Source organism: Salvelinus fontinalis, chromosome 9 (genome assembly GCF_029448725.1).
Source record: "Salvelinus fontinalis isolate EN_2023a chromosome 9, ASM2944872v1, whole genome shotgun sequence".
Lineage (NCBI taxonomy): Eukaryota > Metazoa > Chordata > Actinopteri > Salmoniformes > Salmonidae > Salvelinus > Salvelinus fontinalis.
In genome coordinates, this window is record NC_074673.1 from 56,925,982 (window position 1) to 56,944,693 (window position 18,712).

Below are 18,712 nucleotides of genomic sequence, written 5' to 3' on the forward strand. Positions count from 1 at the left end.
GGTTGAATCGACGTTGTTTCCACGTCATCTCAATGAAATGATGTTAAACCAACGTGGAATAGACCTTGAATTGATGTAGACTGCCCAGTGGGCTGTAGTCCATGAGCCGGACGGCTTACTTCCGCCATCTTTGAATGCGAAATTGTAAGACATCTGTACGTTCAAGCGTAAGTTCGGAGCACAATTCCTGCATTTTCAGCCCCGCCGACCCAAATTCGTGATTTGTTGGGGAAGTTGAGAAACATTCACGTAACATTTTTTTGTCCCCTTTCGAAATGTCAGAGAAAAGCTGACATTCTCCCCCAGACATTGTGCCGTTGCTTATAGGCTTACGTAGCTCCAAGGTCGAGGATATATGAGACAAAGTCCCCGGTGCTTCGGTCCGAGTCCAAGTCATCAATGGTCGAGTCACAAGTTGTGTCACGAGTCCCGATGGCTGGAGTCCGAGTCCCAGTGCTTCAGTCCACATTAACTGCAAATTAAGTTATTTACCTAGTCAGATGCAGTGTAGCGGCAAGACGAAAGCTTACTCTGTCAATCAAGTGTTTGCTATCACTTTTCTTTTCGGGTCACCAAATGTTTGCATATACCGCTAAAGGTATCATAAAACTGCAGATGTTTCTCTCTGCCCCATGGCAATATGTGTAGAATTGCAGGAAATTAGCTTTAATATTGAGTTGCAACCCTCCTCCCCCTTTTTCGTTGGGGAATTGACTCTACAAGTTGTCGAAAGCATTCTACAGGGATGCTGGCCCATGTTGACTCCAATGCTTCCCACAAATGTGTCAAGTTGTCTGGATGTCCTTTGGGCGGTGGACCGTTATTGATACACACAGGAAACCTATTGAGCGTGAAAAACCCAGCAGCGCTGCTGTTCGTGACACACTCAAACCGGTGCGGCTGGAACCTAATACCTACCATAACCTTTTCAAAGCCACTTAAATCTTTTGTCTTGCCCATTCAGCCTCTAAATGGCACACATGCACAATCCATGTCATCCAAAAATAATTTCTTTAGCCTGTCTAACCTAACCTTTAACCTGTCTTCTTTAATTCTGTCTGTCTACCTTTTGTTAGGAGTGAACCATGTTGTTTGGAGTTCGACGACTACGGGAAAGACAGCTTCCAAACGGGCTGACAAAACATAGAGCTGTAGTCAGCAGGATTCAAACCTGCACAAGTAGATCCCAATAGAGTTCTAGTCCGTTCTTAACCCCTTGGACTCGACTAACTCTCTTGCAGCTGGCTGTGCTGAGGCGATTTCCCTTCTTCGGTGGAGCTAGGAGCAAGTTTGCCATGGAAACTCCCTTGAGATGATGTAATGTCAAAAGTGGGATTCGAATCCACACCTCCAGGGGAGGCTGTGACCTGAACACAGCACCTTAAACTACTTGGTCATCCTGACCTCCTGCAGGTCGCCTTGCCGTGGGCCAATGACAGCAGAAGGCCTGGTTGCGCTTCATTTTACAGTGGCTGCAAGACCTGTGCCCCAGCACACCTTTTCCCATGCACTAAACCTTACATTCTGCGCATGTGTTATTTTATGCAAAAAAACGTTCCATACTGTATCTGCTGCTCCTCTGCTTCTCCCTCCCCCTCTCCTTTACCGTTAATTCTCACCATACATATAGGAAGATGGGTACCTTATATCCTTGTAATGGCTGTCTTCTGTGATAGCATGGGCCGTGACATTGTGGGCTATCTCCATTTTAAAGTACTTTTTTTGTCATTTAGAAGACGCTCATATCCAGACCGACTTACAATTAGTCCATTCATGTTAACAGAAATGACCTTAACCAAAAGGGCCTCCCAAGTCACGCAGTGGTCTAAGGCGCTGCAGCACAGTGCCAGCTGTGCCACTAGAGATCCTGGTTCGAGTCCAGGCTCTGTCACAGCAGGCCGCGACCGGGAGACCCATGGGGCAGCGTACAATTGGCCCAGCATTTTCCGGGTTAGGGGAGGGTTTGGCCGGCAGGGATGTTCTTGTCCCATCGCGCACTAGCGACTCCAGTGGCGAGCTGGGCGCAATGTCAGGTGTAAGAGCTGGTGACACGGTCGCCAGGTGTACGGTGTTTCCTCCGACACTGGTGCGGCTGGCTTCCGGGTTAGGCAGACATCGTGTCAAGAAGCAGTGCGGCTTGGCTGAGTTGTGTTTCGGAGGACGCACGGCTCTCGACCTTCCCCTCTCCCGAGTCCGTATGGGAGTTGCAACGTTGGGACAAGACTAACTACAGTACCAATTGGATACCATGAAATTGGGGAGAAAAAAATAAAATAAAAAAGATATTACCTTATCCAAACAAATATTGCAGACTAGAAATTATGGGAATTAACAGTAAATGTAAGCTACTACTGGTGAAATAGGTCATGGATAATTGATAGACACTTCAAACAATGAAGTTATAAAACAATGAATACCCACAAAATGGAGGGAGAGGGAGTGCATTGAGACAATCCCCATATTTAAGGACTGTGTCACGTTCCTGACCTGTTTTTCCTTTTCTTGTATTTATTTAGTTGGTCAGGGCGTGAGTTGGGGTGGGTTGTCAATGTGTTATTTTCTATGTTGGGAAGTTTGTGTTCGGCCGAGTATGATTCTCAATCAGAGACAGCTGTCAATCGTTGTCCCTGATTGAGAATCATACTTAGGCAGCCTGTGATTCACGTGTGTTTGGTGGGTCTTTGTATCTCGTGTCTGTATTCGTGCCACACGGGACTGTTTGTCGGTTCGTTTCTCTTTTGTCATTTTGTTTCATTAGTGTTCCGGTTATTTTTGTTAATAAATAATCATGGACACAAACCACTCCGCATATTGGTCTGATCCTTCTCGCCTCTCCTCCTCGTCCGAGGAGGAGGATTACGACGACCGTTACAGACTGTGTCATCCCGCGGTCTCAATGACAGGTGCAAATCGCATGTGCCCTGAAAAAATTAAAATTAAAAGCACTTTATATTTGTGACTGCTGGACTAAAATAAATCTCATGTTTTCAATAGACCCCTTTTGTCATACAGTATTCCATATAAAGTACCCAGACCTTATGAAAATTGCACAGTATACCATTAATCTTGTAATAAAGTGATACATAACTTGACATTTCTGCCATCCATTGTGACATTGTGGGAGGATAACCAGCTTTGCAATTAATGGCAAAGTATTTCTTAGCCGCTATAAATGCTAGATTACACAGTTTTTTCGGATTTTTCGGAAGTCTCCAGTATCAACGTATCCATGTCACGCCCTGACCTTAGTTCCTTTGTTATGTCTCTATTTTGGTTTGGTCAGGGCGTGAGTTGGGGTGGGCATTCTATGTTTTTGTTGTATGTTTTATATTTCTATGTGTTTGGCCGAGTGTGGTTCTCAATCAGAGGCAGCGGTCTATCGTTGTCTCTGATTGAGAACCATACTTAGGTATCCTCATCCCACCTGTGTTTTGTGGGTAGTTGTTTTCTGTTGTGTGTCTGCAGCAGCCAGAACTGTTTCGGTCCTTCTCTTTGTTATTTTAGTGTTCATTAAATAAATATGGACACGTACCACGCTGCACCTTGGTCCTCTCCTTCCAACAGCCGTTACAATCCAAGCAAACAAAAACAAAGAGAATCTGTAGACATGTTGAGAGCAAATCATATTTGCCAGAATTCACAAGATCACAACATGCAACTATGTCCCCTTTTGTGTTTTATACAGCAGAGGAATTACATTTCTGAGTGCATTGATATATCAGTTACACAGGCATATAGTATGTTCTATGGATGATCTTAACGTGCAGTAGTTTATGTCTGTGATGATATGAACAGGACTGGGCATCCAAACATATCTGTATCCATTCATCATCAGTAGTGTCTCCCAGATTTTCCTCACCTTTTTACATTTACCTCATTTAGCAGACACTCTTATCCAGAGCAACTTACAGTAGTGAGTGCATACATTTTCATACATGGGAATCAAACCCACAACCCTGGCATTGCAAGTGCCATGATCTACCAAGTGAGCCACACATTGTCATGTTTTGTATCTTTGGTTAAAGCCTCTATCGACCTTTGATAGTGTGGAAATCAACTTGAGGTTTGTCAGACTGCCTTAAAATAGTTCACGTCTTTGAAGCTTCTGGCTTGCCCGGTGTTTGCTTCAGAGAGAATCAAGTGTGGTATCTTCAAAAGATTACCCCATCACAGACTGGTCTTCTCTGGTTGCCTAACCCTGTTGAGACTCCTGTCACCTTCTGATCCTGCTCAGATGAAGCATAACAAAGAATTACCTTGGTGTACATTTATACATGATTGTATCCAAGAACAGAATAAATGGTTCAATAATTGAAATGCCCATTATTCCCAGATCCCAGACTGTATGTCATGTTTTGTCTTTGATCTTCATGTCTTGTCCCTGTGCTTCCCTCTGCTGGTCTTATTAGGTTCTTTCCCTCTTTCTATTCCCTCTCTCCTCCTCCCTCTCTCCCTCCCCCGCTCTCTCTCTCTATCGTTCCGTTCCTGCTCCCAGCTGTTTCTCTTTCTCCTAACGACCTCATTTACTCTTTCACACCTGTCCCCTATTTTGCCCTCTGATTTGAGTCCCTATTTCTCCCTCTGTTTTCTGCTTCTGTCTTTGTCGGATTCTTGTTTGATGTTTGCTGTTCTGTGTCCTGGTTCCGCCCTGTCGTGTTTTTGCCTTCATCAGATGCTGCGTGTGAGCAGGTGTCATCTAAGATATATCCTGGAGTACCGTTTTGTTTAAGACTGGAATAAAGACTCTGTTTTTGTTAAGTCGCTTTTGGGTCCTCATTCACCAGCATAACAGAAGAATCCGACCAAGAATGGACCCAGCGACTACGGATTCTCTCTACACTACCGTCAAGTTCCAGGGAGCAATGCTCGGCAGACACGAGCAGGAATTGTCTGCTGCTCGTCATGCCGTTGAGACCCTGGCCGCTCAGGTTTCCGATCTCTCAGGACAGTTTCAGAGTCTTCGTCTCGTACCACAAGCTACTTCCTGGTCTTCCGAGTCTCCGGAACCCAGGGTTAATAATCCACCATGTTACTCTGGACAGCCCACTGAGTGTCGCTCCTTTCTCACCCAGTGTGATATTGTGTTCTCTCTCCAGCCCAACACATACTCTGGAGAGAGAGCTCGGATCGCTTACGTCATATCACTCCTTACTGGGCGGGCTCGGGAGTGGGGCACAGCTATCTGGGAGGCAAGGGCTGAGTGTTCTGACGTTTATCAGAACTTTAAGGAGGAGATGATACGGGTCTTTGATCGTTCAGTTTTTGGGAAGGAGGCTTCCAGGGGTCTGGCTTCCCTATGTCAAGGTGATCGATCCATAACGGATTACTCTATAGAGTTTCGTACTCTTGCTGCATCCAGTGACTGGAACGAGCCGGCGTTGCTCGCTCGTTTTCTGGAGGGACTCCACGCTGAGGTTAAGGATGGGATTCTCTCCCGGGAGGTTCCTTCCAGCGTGGACTCGTTGATTGCACTCGCCATCCGCATAGAACGACGGGTAGATCTTCGTCACCGAGCTCGTGGAAGAGAGCTCGCGTTAGCGGGGCTTCCCTTCTCCGCATCTCGACCATCTCCTTCCATCGGCTCAGAGACTGAGCCCATGCAGCTGGGAGGTGTTCACATCTCGACTAAGGAGAGGGAACGGAGAATCACCAACCGCCTTTGCTTCTATTGCGGATCTGCTGGACATTTTGTCATGTCATGTCCAGTTAAAGGTCAGAGATCATCAGTAAGCGGAGGGCTACTGGTGAGCGCTACTACTCAGGTCTCTCCATCAAGATCCTGTACTACCTTGTCGGTCCATCTACGCTGGACCGGGTCGGCTGCTTCCTGCAGTGCCTTGATTGACTCTGGGGCTGAGGGTTGTTTTATGGACGAAGCATGGGCTCGGAAACATGACATTCCTCTCAGAGAGTTAGGGAGGATCACACCCATGTTCGCCTTAGATGGTAGTCCTCTCCCCAGTATCAGATATGAGACACTACCTTTAACCCTCACAGTATCTGGTAACCACAGTGAGACCATTTCTTTTTTGATTTTTTGTTCACCTGTTACACCTGTTGTTTTGGGTCATCCCTGGCTAGTATGTCATAATCCTTCTATTAATTGGTCTAGTAATTCTTTCCTATCCTGGAACGTTTCTTGTCATGTGAAGTGTTTAATGTCTGCTATTCCTCCTGTTTCTTCTGTCCCCTCTACTCAGGAGGAGCCTGGTGATGTGACAGGAGTGCCGGAGGAACATCATGATCTACGCACGGTCTTCAGTCGGTCCAGAGCCAACTCTCTTCCTCCTCACCGGTCGTATGATTGTTGTATTGATCTCCTTCCGGGGACCACTTCTCCTCGGGGTAGATTATTCTCTCTGTCGGCTCCCGAACGTAAGGCTCTCGATGATTATCTGTCTGCTGAAGGCATTCAGATGGATCCCGCTAAGGTCCAGGATGTCAGCGATTGGCCCGTTCCTAAGTCACGTGTCGAGTTACTGCGTTTTCTCAGTTTCGCTAATTTCTATCGGCGTTTCATTCGTAATTTCGGTCAAGTGGCTGCCCCTCTCACAGCTCTGACTTCTGTCAAGTCTTGCTTTAAGTGGTCCGGTTCCGCCCAGGGAGCTTTTGATCTCCTCAAGAAGCGTTTTACATCCGCCCCTATCCTTGTTACTCCTGACGTCACAAGACAATTCATTGTCGAGGTTGACGCTTCAGAGGTGGGCGTGGGAGCCATTCTGTCCCAGCGCTTCCAGTCTGACGATAAGGTCCATCCTTGCGCTTACTTTTCTCATCGCTTGTCGCCATCGGAACGCAACTATGATGTGGGTAACCGCGAACTGCTCGCCATCCGCTTAGCCTTAGGCGAATGGCGACAGTGGTTGGAGGGGGCGACCGTTCCTTTTGTCGTTTGGACTGACCATAAGAACCTTGAGTACATCCGTTCTGCCAAACGACTTAATGCACGTCAAGCTCGTTGGGCATTGTTTTTCGCTCGTTTCGAGTTTGAGATTTCCTATCGTCCGGGAAATAAGAACACCAAGCCTGATGCTTTATCCCGTCTCTTTAGTTCTCCTGTGGTTTCTACCGAACCCGAGGGGATTCTCCCTGAAGGGCGTGTTGTCGGGTTGACTGTCTGGGGAATTGAGAGACAGGTAGAGCAAGCACTCACTCACACTGCGTCGCCGCGCGCTTGTCCTAGTAACCTTCTGTTCGTTCCTGTCTCTACTCGTCTGGCTGTTCTTCAGTGGGCTCATTCTGCCAAGTTAGCTGGTCACCCCGGTGTTCGGGGTACGCTTGCTTCTATTCGCCAGCGGTTTTGGTGGCCTACTCAGGAGCGGGACACGCGCCGTTTCGTGGCTGCTTGTTCGGACTGCGCGCAGACTAAGTCAGGTAACTCTCCTCATGCCGGTCGTCTTAGACCGCTTCCCATTCCTTCTCGACCATGGTCTCAGATCGCCTTAGACTTTAGTACCGGTCTGCCTTCGTCTGCGGGGAGGACTGTGAGAGCCGCCAATAAACGTAGGATTAAGAGTCCTAGGTATGGTCGCGGTCAGAGAGTGTGGCTTTCCACTCGTAACCTTTCCCTTACGACAGCTTCTCGCAAGTTGACTCCGCGGTTCATTGGTCCGTTCCGTGTCTCTCAGGTCGTTAATCCTGTCGCTGTGCGACTGATTCTTCCGCGACATCTTCGTCGCGTCCACCCTGTCTTCCATGTCTCTTGTGTCAAGCCTTTTCTTCGCGCCCCCATTCGTCTTCCCTCCCCCCCTCCCGTCCTTGTCGAGGGCGCACCTATTTACAAGGAACGGAGGATCATGGACATGCGTTCTCAGGGACGTGGTCACCAGTACTTAGTGGATTGGGAGGGTTTCGGTCCTGAGGAGAGGAGTTGGGTTCCATCTCGGGACGTGCTGGACCGTTCGTTGATTGATGATTTCCTTCGTCGCCGCCAGGGTTCCTCCTCGAGTGCGCCAGGAGGCGCTTGGTGAGTGGGGGGGTACTGTCATGTTTTGTCTTTGATCTTCATGTCTTGTCCCTGTGCTTCCCTCTGCTGGTCTTATTAGGTTCTTTCCCTCTTTCTATTCCCTCTCTCCTCCTCCCTCTCTCCCTCCCCCGCTCTCTCTCTCTATCGTTCCGTTCCTGCTCCCAGCTGTTTCTCTTTCTCCTAACGACCTCATTTACTCTTTCACACCTGTCCCCTATTTTGCCCTCTGATTTGAGTCCCTATTTCTCCCTCTGTTTTCTGCTTCTGTCTTTGTCGGATTCTTGTTTGATGTTTGCTGTTCTGTGTCCTGGTTCCGCCCTGTCGTGTTTTTGCCTTCATCAGATGCTGCGTGTGAGCAGGTGTCATCTAAGATATATCCTGGAGTACCGTTTTGTTTAAGACTGGAATAAAGACTCTGTTTTTGTTAAGTCGCTTTTGGGTCCTCATTCACCAGCATAACACTGTAGCTTTAAACTACTGTCTTGTAGCTACCGTAGGTCTACCCATCAATTCAAGACGGAACTTTCTATCCATTCACCGACTAATATAATATACTACAAAATTCACCTGAGCTCCGTAGACTGTACTTCCCTGGCTGTCTGACCCTGCTGGGACACCTGGACCCTCTGATCTTGCTAAGACATGATGAGCATAGTCTTTGTGTACTGCCTGTGCACCATGACAGTGTAGCCTGTAGAGCTGTTTATACCGTGTTGGCGTGAAAAGACAGGGAATTAGTTAAAAAACTGACGGATCAGTAACGTTATATTGCTATACAGACGAATAAAAACTCACACTGTGCTTTCAAAAGAACTTGAGAATAACCGGTCTTCAAATGGTTTGGCCGCTGGTTTCATCAGAGATCAATGAGACAGATATTTCACCGGATGTATAAATGTGAAGCATCCGGTTGGCGTTTCCTCTTACTACCAAATATGCTAGTAAGAAAAGCCCATTGGCCGGCAGTGGGAGAAGATTGAGTGAGATGGATTTTGGCCGACATTCTGCACATTTTCTCGTCAATGAAACATTTGATCGGTAATCTCTAACAAACAGAGTGCACTAAGTTTGGTAGACTTGATTTACCTAATTGTTCAGAGATTACTTTGTTTAGGATGAGTGCAGAAGGTAGTGGGCATTTTCCTAATGAAGAATCTCATGCATATTCAGTAAGGCACAAATGGTCCTCCTCCTCTTGGCAGCAGCTAGCTAGCTTGTTCCAAGTAGATATCGAGCTGGCTATCGAGCCAATTCACAACTCAAAGAATTTAAAAAACCTACTTGGCTTAAATATTTGGAAATCAATGTCTTTTCAAGTTTTTTGTTGTTGTTTACACTACTAATACTCCATTTGTGAATCATCTTTTGTTGACGATAAGAAACATGTCATCAATAAATAAATGTAAAATGTTCTGTGATTTTGTTCAGGGAGAGGGGAAGCAATATACAAAACAAATTATGCAAGGCTATTTTCCCACTTGATTATAAAATTGCTGAGCTGGAATCTCATGTGTTTGACGTCAGATACACTGATAACCACTGCAATTATTACAAAGATAGAAAGATAAGGCTAGGTGCAGCAATCAGCTGCAATACTGTCCAGAGGAAGGGACAGACATTGAAAGGTATGTAATAATTTGAGAGAAGATGCATTTGGATTAATTGCATGGCGAGGCATACATCATTGGCTGTGCAATCAGTCGTGTGCTAAATCCACGACTACCCATCTAATCAAATCAACAAAGTAATGATCATAAATATAGTAAACATGCTAGCTACCAGTAATGAATCAAAACTATAGCTGGGTGTAACACAACTAGCATGACAAGGCAGCATGGCTAGCTAACGTTAGTTGACCCATTTATCGAGCTGTAGAACACCATTAAGTACCTCTTGAGTTACGGTAGATATCTATAAAACATTTTTTTAGGCAACTACTTATGCTCTGTTGCCCTATGATCCGATTAGCATACCATAAAAATATATTCTACTATAAGTATATGCATCTTCTGAAAATAGATGGGGGGAAAAAAGAGGTTGTACATTTATTAAAGGCCCTAACATGGGGGAAAATATAGAACATACAGAAACCATGAAAGTAGAGCATTTGATCACGACCTGGAAGAACACATTGTTCATGCAACCGCTCAACAAGAAAATTATACAGAAAGACATACACCACGTGTAGAATTAGAGCATCTAATTCCATCAAGAGGTCTATGAGGTCAGCAACTGAACATGTTTCATAGGACAGGATAAAGTGTGGGTATTTTTTCTATAATATGTGTAACAGTTGTAACTTTACGTCGTCCCCTCGCCCCGACACGGGCGCGAACTAGGGACCCTCTGCACACATCAACAACTGACACCCACGAAGCGTCGTTACCCATCGCTCCACAAAAGCCACGGCCCTTGCAGAGCAAGGGGCAACACTACTTAGGTCTCAGAGCAAGTGACGTAACTGATTGAAATGCTACTAGCGCGTACCCGCTAACTAGCTAGCCATTTCACATCCGTTACATATGTTCCCAGTCATTGGGAGTGTTGCTCATCAGACATTGGTTGTTATGGTGGTATCTCAAAGAGGAGCGTGTTAGTTTTGATTGAAGAGGAGTGTGACGTAGACCACAGAAATCTGCAGACTACGAGGGATGGACTCCATATACACTACTAACTATAGCAGGACACGGTCAGTAAGAATGTAACGTTTTCATTTAGGTACTGGTAACAGGAGTAGCAAGAAAGCCTTTGATGACTTCTGGAGCCTACGTCACACTCCTCTTACACAGACAGAGAGAAAAACGACACGGATGAGGTTTAAATGAATTGTAGAGAGTACGATTAAAAACAATCAGGTTGGATAACAGGGATAGAGGACAACCATAAACTTATCGACAAATTACACTATAACAGATGTTATAACAACCACTAGGCTACTAAATGAAGTATAAAACAGGAGACTGTATAAACCATAATCCAGCAGAAACAAGAGTAGAGGTAAGAAAGAGAACTGGAGACCATGAGCATAGAAACAACTCTAGAAGATGATGCTTCTCCCCCGATTGCTCAGTTTGGCTAGGCGGCCAGCTCATGGCTTGGTTTTTGCTCTGACATGCACTGTCAACAGTGGGACCTTATATAGACAGGTGTGTGCCTTTCCAAATCATGTGCAATCAATTGAATTTACCACAGGTGGACTCCAATCAAGTTATAGAAACGTCAAGGAGGATCAATGGAAACAGGATGCACCTGAGCTCAATTTTGAATCTCATAGCAAAGGGTCTGAATCAAATCAAATTGTATTTGTCACATGCTCCGAATACAACAGGTGTTGACCTTACCGTGAAATGCTTACTTACAAGCCCTTAACCAACAATGCAGATCAAGAAAGAGTTAAGAAAATATTAACTAAATAAACTGAGGTAAAAATAGTAAAATATAAATAAAAAGTTACACAATAAATATAACAATAACGAGTCAATATGTGGGGGTACAGGTTAGTCAAGTTATTTCGTACATGTAGGTAGGGGTAAAGTGACTATGCATAGATAATAAACAGCGAGTAGTAGCAGTGTAAAATCAAAGGGAAGGGAGGGGGGGGGGGGGGCGTGTCAATGTAAATAGTCCGGGTGGCCATTTAATAAATTGTTCAGCAGTCTTATGGCTTGGGGGTAGAAGCTGTTAAGGAGCCTTTTGGTCCTAGATTTGGTGCTCCGGTACTCCAGAATACTTATGTATTTAAGAGTTTGGGGGTTTTTTGCAAAAATTACTAAAAACCTTTTTCTGCTTTGACATGATGGGGTATTGTGCGTAGATTGAAGTTTTGACATTTATTTCATAAATTTTAGAATAAGGCTGTAACACAAAATGTTGAAAAAGTCAAGGGGTCTCAATACTTTCTGAATGCACTGTACATTTGTAGATGATCACGTGTCTCTATTATGCATGGGAATATTTGAACAGACTTCTTAAATAAAAATCACTTGGAGCTGATTTCCTGTTTTTTTCAAGTCTTTTATGTTAAAAAATAAATAAATAAAAGTTCTTGCTCAGAAAACTTGGGGGGCCAAATAAAACCACTCACGGGCCAATACTCAATACTTGGTTCTAACAAGGGTATTACATACTCTACCATTGAAAGGTTTGGAGTCACTTAGAAATGTCCTTGTTTTTGAAAGAAAAGCAATTTTTTTGTCCATTAAAATAACATCAAATTGATCAGAAATGCATTGTAGACATTGTTAATGTTGTAAATGACTATTGTAGCTGGAAACGGCAAATTTTTTAAATGGAATATCTACATAGGCGTACAGAGGCCCATTATCAGCAACCATCACTCCTGTGTCCAATGACACGTTGTGTTAGCTAATCCAAGTGTATCATTTTAAAAGGCTAATTGATCATTAGAAAACCCTTTTTCAATTATGTTAGCACAGCTGAAAACTGTTGTCCTGATTAAAGAAGCAATACAACTGGCCTTCTTTAGACTAGTTGAGTATCTGGAGCATCAGCATTTGTGGGTTCGATTATAGGCTCAAAATGGCCAGAAACAAAGACCTTTCTTCTGAAACTCGTCAGTCTATTCTTGTTCTGAAGAAATGAAGGCCATTCCATGCAAGAAACAGCCAAGAAACTGAAGATTTCATAGAACGCTGTGTACTACTCCCTTCACAGAACAGCGCAAACTGGCTCTAAACAGAATAGAAAGAGGAGTGGGAGGCCCCGGTGCACAGCTGAGCAAGAGGACATTAGAGTACATTAGAGTGTCTAGTTTGAGAAACAGACACCTCACAAGTCCTCAACTGGCAGCTTCATTAAATAATACCCGCAAAACACCAGTCTCAAAGTCAACAGTGAAGAGGCAACTCCGGGATGCTGGCCTTCTAACAATAGAACACCATAAAAAATCTGTGAAACCAGGCCTGCTATTCATAGCTTACTTTGAATAGGCTTTTGATAAAGTACGACTGGAGTTATATAAATGCCTCGAACATTTACATTTTGGAAAAATCATGTATTATCTATTAAAATCATGTATAGTAACCCTAGGTGTAAAATATAAAATAATGGCTACTTCTCAGAAAGTTTTAAACTGTCAAGAGGAGTAAAACAAGGTTGTCCTCTATCGGCATATCTATTTATTATGGCCATTGAAATGTTAGCTATTAAAATCAGGTCCAACAATAATATCAAGTGATTAGAAATCCAGGGCTTAAAAAAAAGGTGTCATTGTACACTGATGATTCATGTTTTCTTTTAAATATACTTGGATCCCTCCACAGCCTCATAGAGGATCTAGATAATTTGTCTAACCTCTCTGGATTACATACAAATTATGATAAGTATTACGTATTGGATCACTAAAAAATACAACTTTTATATTACCGTGTAGTTTACCAATAAAATGGTCTGATGGTGATGTGGATATACTCGGGATACATATCCCGAAATAAATAAATGATCTCACTCCAAAACATTTTTATAGAAAGTTACCAAAAATAGATAAGATATTGCTACCATGGGAAGGTAAATACATTTATATTTGTGGAAAAATAACCCTGATTAACTCTTTAGTAATATCCCAGTTTACCTATTTGCTTATGGTCTTGTTTACACCTAGGGAACAGTTTTTGAAATTAGAAAAAAAGATTCAATTTTATTTGGAACGGCAAGCCAGACAAAATTTAACGGGCCTATTTATATAATGAATATGAATGCGGAGGGCAGAAATTAAATATTAAAGCATTAGACCTCTCACTAAGGCGTCAGTCAAACAAAAGTTATACTTAAATCTGAACTGGTTCTCTAGCAAATTAGTAAGAATGTCTCACCCTAACTTCAATAAAGGCCTTTTTCCTTTTATTCAGATTACCTCTCACTTTCAGTTATTTGAAAAGGAAATCCTCTCACAAATATTGCTATTTTTAAAACAAGCCATAGAAAGTTGGTTGCAATTTCAATTTAATCCACCAGAAAAGACAGAACAAAATTTCACATTTTGTGGTTAGACTCAAATATACTAATTGATAAAAAAAAAAAATATATATATATATATATATAATCTTGATATCATATAAATAGCTGGAGTTTTCACACATGCAGCTAACAAAAACATTCGGAAATGTCTGCTTTAACCAAAATTACAACCACCTAATTGCAGCATTACCGCAAAAATGGAAGAGGCAAGTGGAAGGGGGAGAAAGTAAGGAACTTGTCTGTCGGCCCTGCGTTAAAGACCAAAATTGGATAAAGAAAATTGTGATAGATAAAAAAGTATCAGTTTCATTTAAGGACCAAAAAAATTGACAGCCGTGTCGCGCTAAGAGTCGGCAAGAAAGTTCAGGCAGTGAGTGTTTTAATAAATAATAGAACCAATTAAGACGAACCACAACCAACGCACCGACATGAGAACAGAGTCAATAACACCTGAGGAAAGAACCAAGGGGAGTGACAGATATAGGGAAGGTAATCAAGGAGGTGATGAAGTCCAGGTGAGTGTCATGAGGCGCTGGTGCGCGAGACAATGGTGACAGGTTTACGGGATAATCAGCAGCCTGATGACCTAGAGGCCGGAGAGAGAGTATACGTGACACCAGGTCTGCAGATTTTGCTGCGACGAGGCAGAATCATTAGATCGTTTGTTTTGGTACTGTCCAGATGTAGCTTGGTTTTGGTCACAGGTCAAGGAATGGCTGAAGAATTGCAATATTTACTTGGAGCTGCAAATAGCACTACAGGGTGGTCGGAAAAGTCATAGTCAATCGATCAATAATACAATAATTCTTTTAGCAAAAATGTTTATTTTCAATTGACAATATGTAGAAACAATGAGAATAGAAAGGTTCAGAACTTTTGTGAAACATCACAGCACAGTTGAAAAATATATGGCAAATAGAAATCCAATATGGATGGTGTTAAGAGATAGATGCGAGGGGTTAAATGGAGCTGAAGGTTGGGACTAATAACATCAAGATAACTAATGTTAAACATACTGTGTCCGTAAAACATATATAGCTTAAGAACGTTGGTGAAAGAGCACAGTTTGAAAGATATGGCAAGTAGAAATCAAACCGGATGGACATCAGAAATAGATGGGAGAGGTTGAGGGTAGAGGAAGGACAGGAGTAAAAACAAACAAAACAGAACTACTGTAAAATAGACTGTGTCCTTAATGTACATAGTATGTATAAGCTGGAAATACAGGCTTAAGTGTTGTTGTTCACTGGTTTGCTCCAATTGGAAGAGGGGTGGAGGGTAATAAAGGAAAATAGATATGTATATACAGTGGGGCAAAAAAGTATTTAGTCAGCCACCAATTGTGCAAGTTCTCCCACTTAAAAAGATGAGAGAGGCCTGTCGTTTTCATCATAGGTACACTTCAACTATGACAGACAAAATGAGAAAAAAAAATCCAGAAAATCACATTGTAGGATTTTCTATGAATTTATTTGCAAATTATGGTGGAAAATAAGTATTTGGTCAATAACAAAAGTTTATCTCAATACTTTGTTATATACCCTTTGTTGGCAATGACAGAGGTCAAACGTTTTCTGTAAGTCTTCACAAGCTTTTCACACACTGTTGCTGGTATTTTGGCCCATTCCTCCATGCAGATCTCCTCTAGAGCAGTGATGTTTTGGGGCTGTTGCTGGGCAACACGGACTTTTAACTCCCTCCAAAGATTTTCTATGGGGTTGAGATCTGGAGACTGGCTAGGCCACTCCTGGACCTTGAAATGCTTCTTATGAAGCCACTCCTTCGTTGCCTGGGCGGTGTGTTTGGGATCATTGTCATGCTGAAAGACCCAGCCACGTTTCATCTTCAATGCCCTTGCTGATGGAAGGAGGTTTTCACTCAAAATCTCACGATACATGGCCCCATTCATTCTTTCCTTTACACGGATCAGTCGTCCTGGTCCCTTTGCAGAAAAACAGCCCCAAAGCATGATGTTTCCACCCCCATGCTTCACAGTAGGTATGGTGTTCTTTGGATGCAACTCAGCATTCTTTGTCCTCCAAACACGACGAGTTGAGTTTTTACCAAAAAGTTCTATTTTGGTTTCATCTGACCATATGACATTCTCCCAATCTTCTTCCGGAGATTCCAAATGCTCTCTAGCAAACTTCAGACGGGCCTGGACATGTACTGGCTTAAGCATGGGGACACGTCTGGCACTGCAGGATTTGAGTCCCTGGCGGCGTAGTGTGTTACTGATGGTAGGCTTTGTTACTTTGGTCCCAGCTCTCTGCAGGTCATTCACTAGGTCCCCCCGTGTGGTTCTGGGATTTTTGCTCACCGTTCTTGTGATCATTTTGACCCCACGGGGTGAGATCTTGCGTGGAGCCCCAGATCGAGGGAGATTATCAGTGGTCTTGTATGTCTTCCATTTCCTAATAATTGCTCCCACAGTTGATTTCTTCAAACCAAGCTGCTGACCTATTGCAGATTCAGTCTTCCCAGCCTGGTGCAGGTCTACAATTTTGTTTCTGGTGTCCTTTGACAGCTCTTTGGTCTTGGCCATAGTGGAGTTTGGAGTGTGACTGTTTGAGGTTGTTTATACTGATAACAAGTTTAAACAGGTGCCATTAATACAGGTAACGAGTGGAGGACAGAGGAGCCTCTTAAAGAAGAAGTTACAGGTCTGTGAGAGCCAGAAATTTTGCTTGTTTGTAGGTGACCAAATACTTATTTTCCACCATAATTTGCAAATAAATTCATTAAAAATCCTACAATGAGATTTTCTGGATTTTTTTTCCTCATTTTGTCTGTCATAGTTGAAGTGTACATATTATGGAAATTACAGGCCTCTCTCATCTTTTTAAGTGGGAGAACTTGCACAATTGGTGGCTGACTAAATACTTTTTTGCCCCACTGTATATGTATATGTATGTATTTATTTAAATGTATGTGTATGTACTATATGTACATATATATACATATTTGCAAAAAAATATTTGGGGGATTGGAAGTGATGCAGACAATTACATTGATGGAAGCTACAATCTATCTGCAATATTAAAGCTGATCCACCTCCTAAAAATGTTTTTAAAAACATTGTGTCATGCTTGCTGTGTGTGTGTGTGTGTGTGTGTGTGTGTGTGTGTGTGTGTGTGTGTGTGTGTGTCTGCGTCTGCGTCTGCGAGTGAGTGAGAGAGAGAGAGAGAGAGAGAGAGAGAGAGAGAGAGAGAGAGAGAGAGAGAGAGAGAGAGAGAGAGAGAGATGGATGGCACATGAATACAGAAAACATTGATTGTTTATGTCTGTAAGACAGTTAGCTCGGCTTGTACCCCCAATATGGATGTGAAGATGTTCTTGATTCATCAGAGATCCTTGTATTTTTGCAGTGGTGGAAAAGTATCCAATTGTCGTACTTGAGTAAAGGTAAAGATACCTTAATAGAAAATAACTCATGTTAGAGTGAAAGTCAACCAGTAAAATACTACTTGAGTTAAAGCCTAAAAGTATTTGGTTTTAAATATCAAAGTTAATGTAATTGCTAAAATATACTTAAGTATCAAAATAAAAGTATAAATACTTTCAAATTCCTTATATTAAGCAAACAAGACGGCATCATTAAATGTTTTTATTTAGGAATTGCCAGGGGCACACTCCAACACTCAGACATCATTTTACAAACGAAGCATGTGTGTTCGTTTGAGTCCGCCAGATCAGAGGCAATAGGGATGACCAGGGATGTCCGCTTGATGTCACGCCCTGACCTTAGAGATCCTTTTTATGTCTCTATTTTGGTTTGGTCAGGACGTGAGTTGGGGTGGGCATTCTATGTTTTTGTTCTATGTTGCCTATTTCTATGTGTTTGGCCGGGTGTGGTTCTCAATCAGAGGCAGCTGTCTATCGTTGTCTCTGATTGAGAACCATACTTAGGTAGCCTTTTCCCACCTGTGTTTGTGGGTAGTTGTTTTCTGTTTTGTGTTGCTGCACATAACAGGACTGTTTTGTTCACGCTCTTTGTTGGTTCAGTGTTCAGTTTATTTATTAAATTAAAATGAACACTTACAACGCTGCTTTTTGGTCTCCTCCCTTAGACGATTGTGACACTTGATAAGTATGTGAATTTTCCTGTCCTGCTAAGCATTCAAAATGTAAGTAGTACTTTGGGTGTAAGGGAAAATGTATTGAGTAAAAGTACATTATTTTCCTTAGGAATGTAGAGAAGTAAAAGTATTCAAAAATATAAACAGGAAAGTAAAGTACAGATACCCCCAAAAATGACTTAAGTAGTACTTTAAAGTATTTTTATTTAAGTACTTAACGCCACTGCATTTGTGTAATTTGTATTTGACAATACAATACATTTTGCCTATCCCTGCTCCCCCTCAACACGCATTCTAATGTTATACCTCTCAACTGCCTTTCAATTCTTGATTCTCTGTTTTTGCAGGAATCTTCTAGTTTGGGTGGAAGGATAGAGGTAACAACGGGAAGGAGTACAGAAGTTATCCAGGCTGCTGACTAAGAAATGTAAATACCATGTGCTTTGCCGTCTAGCTCTCTCTATCTCTCGGTGGGTCTGCCTGACTGTCAGATTGCTGAGGGGCAACATCGTCAATGTACTTTCTAGGCGAAGTCTAACTTAGTGAAGACCTTAAGTAATGGTTAATCATGATTCTCCTGTCTTTACAGTTCCACTACTGCAGTGCTTGGCCACCCACTCAGTTACTAGTGACCTATTCTGCCACATCCCAGGGAATGGAGAGAGCAGAACCACCCTTCCTTAAATCCATA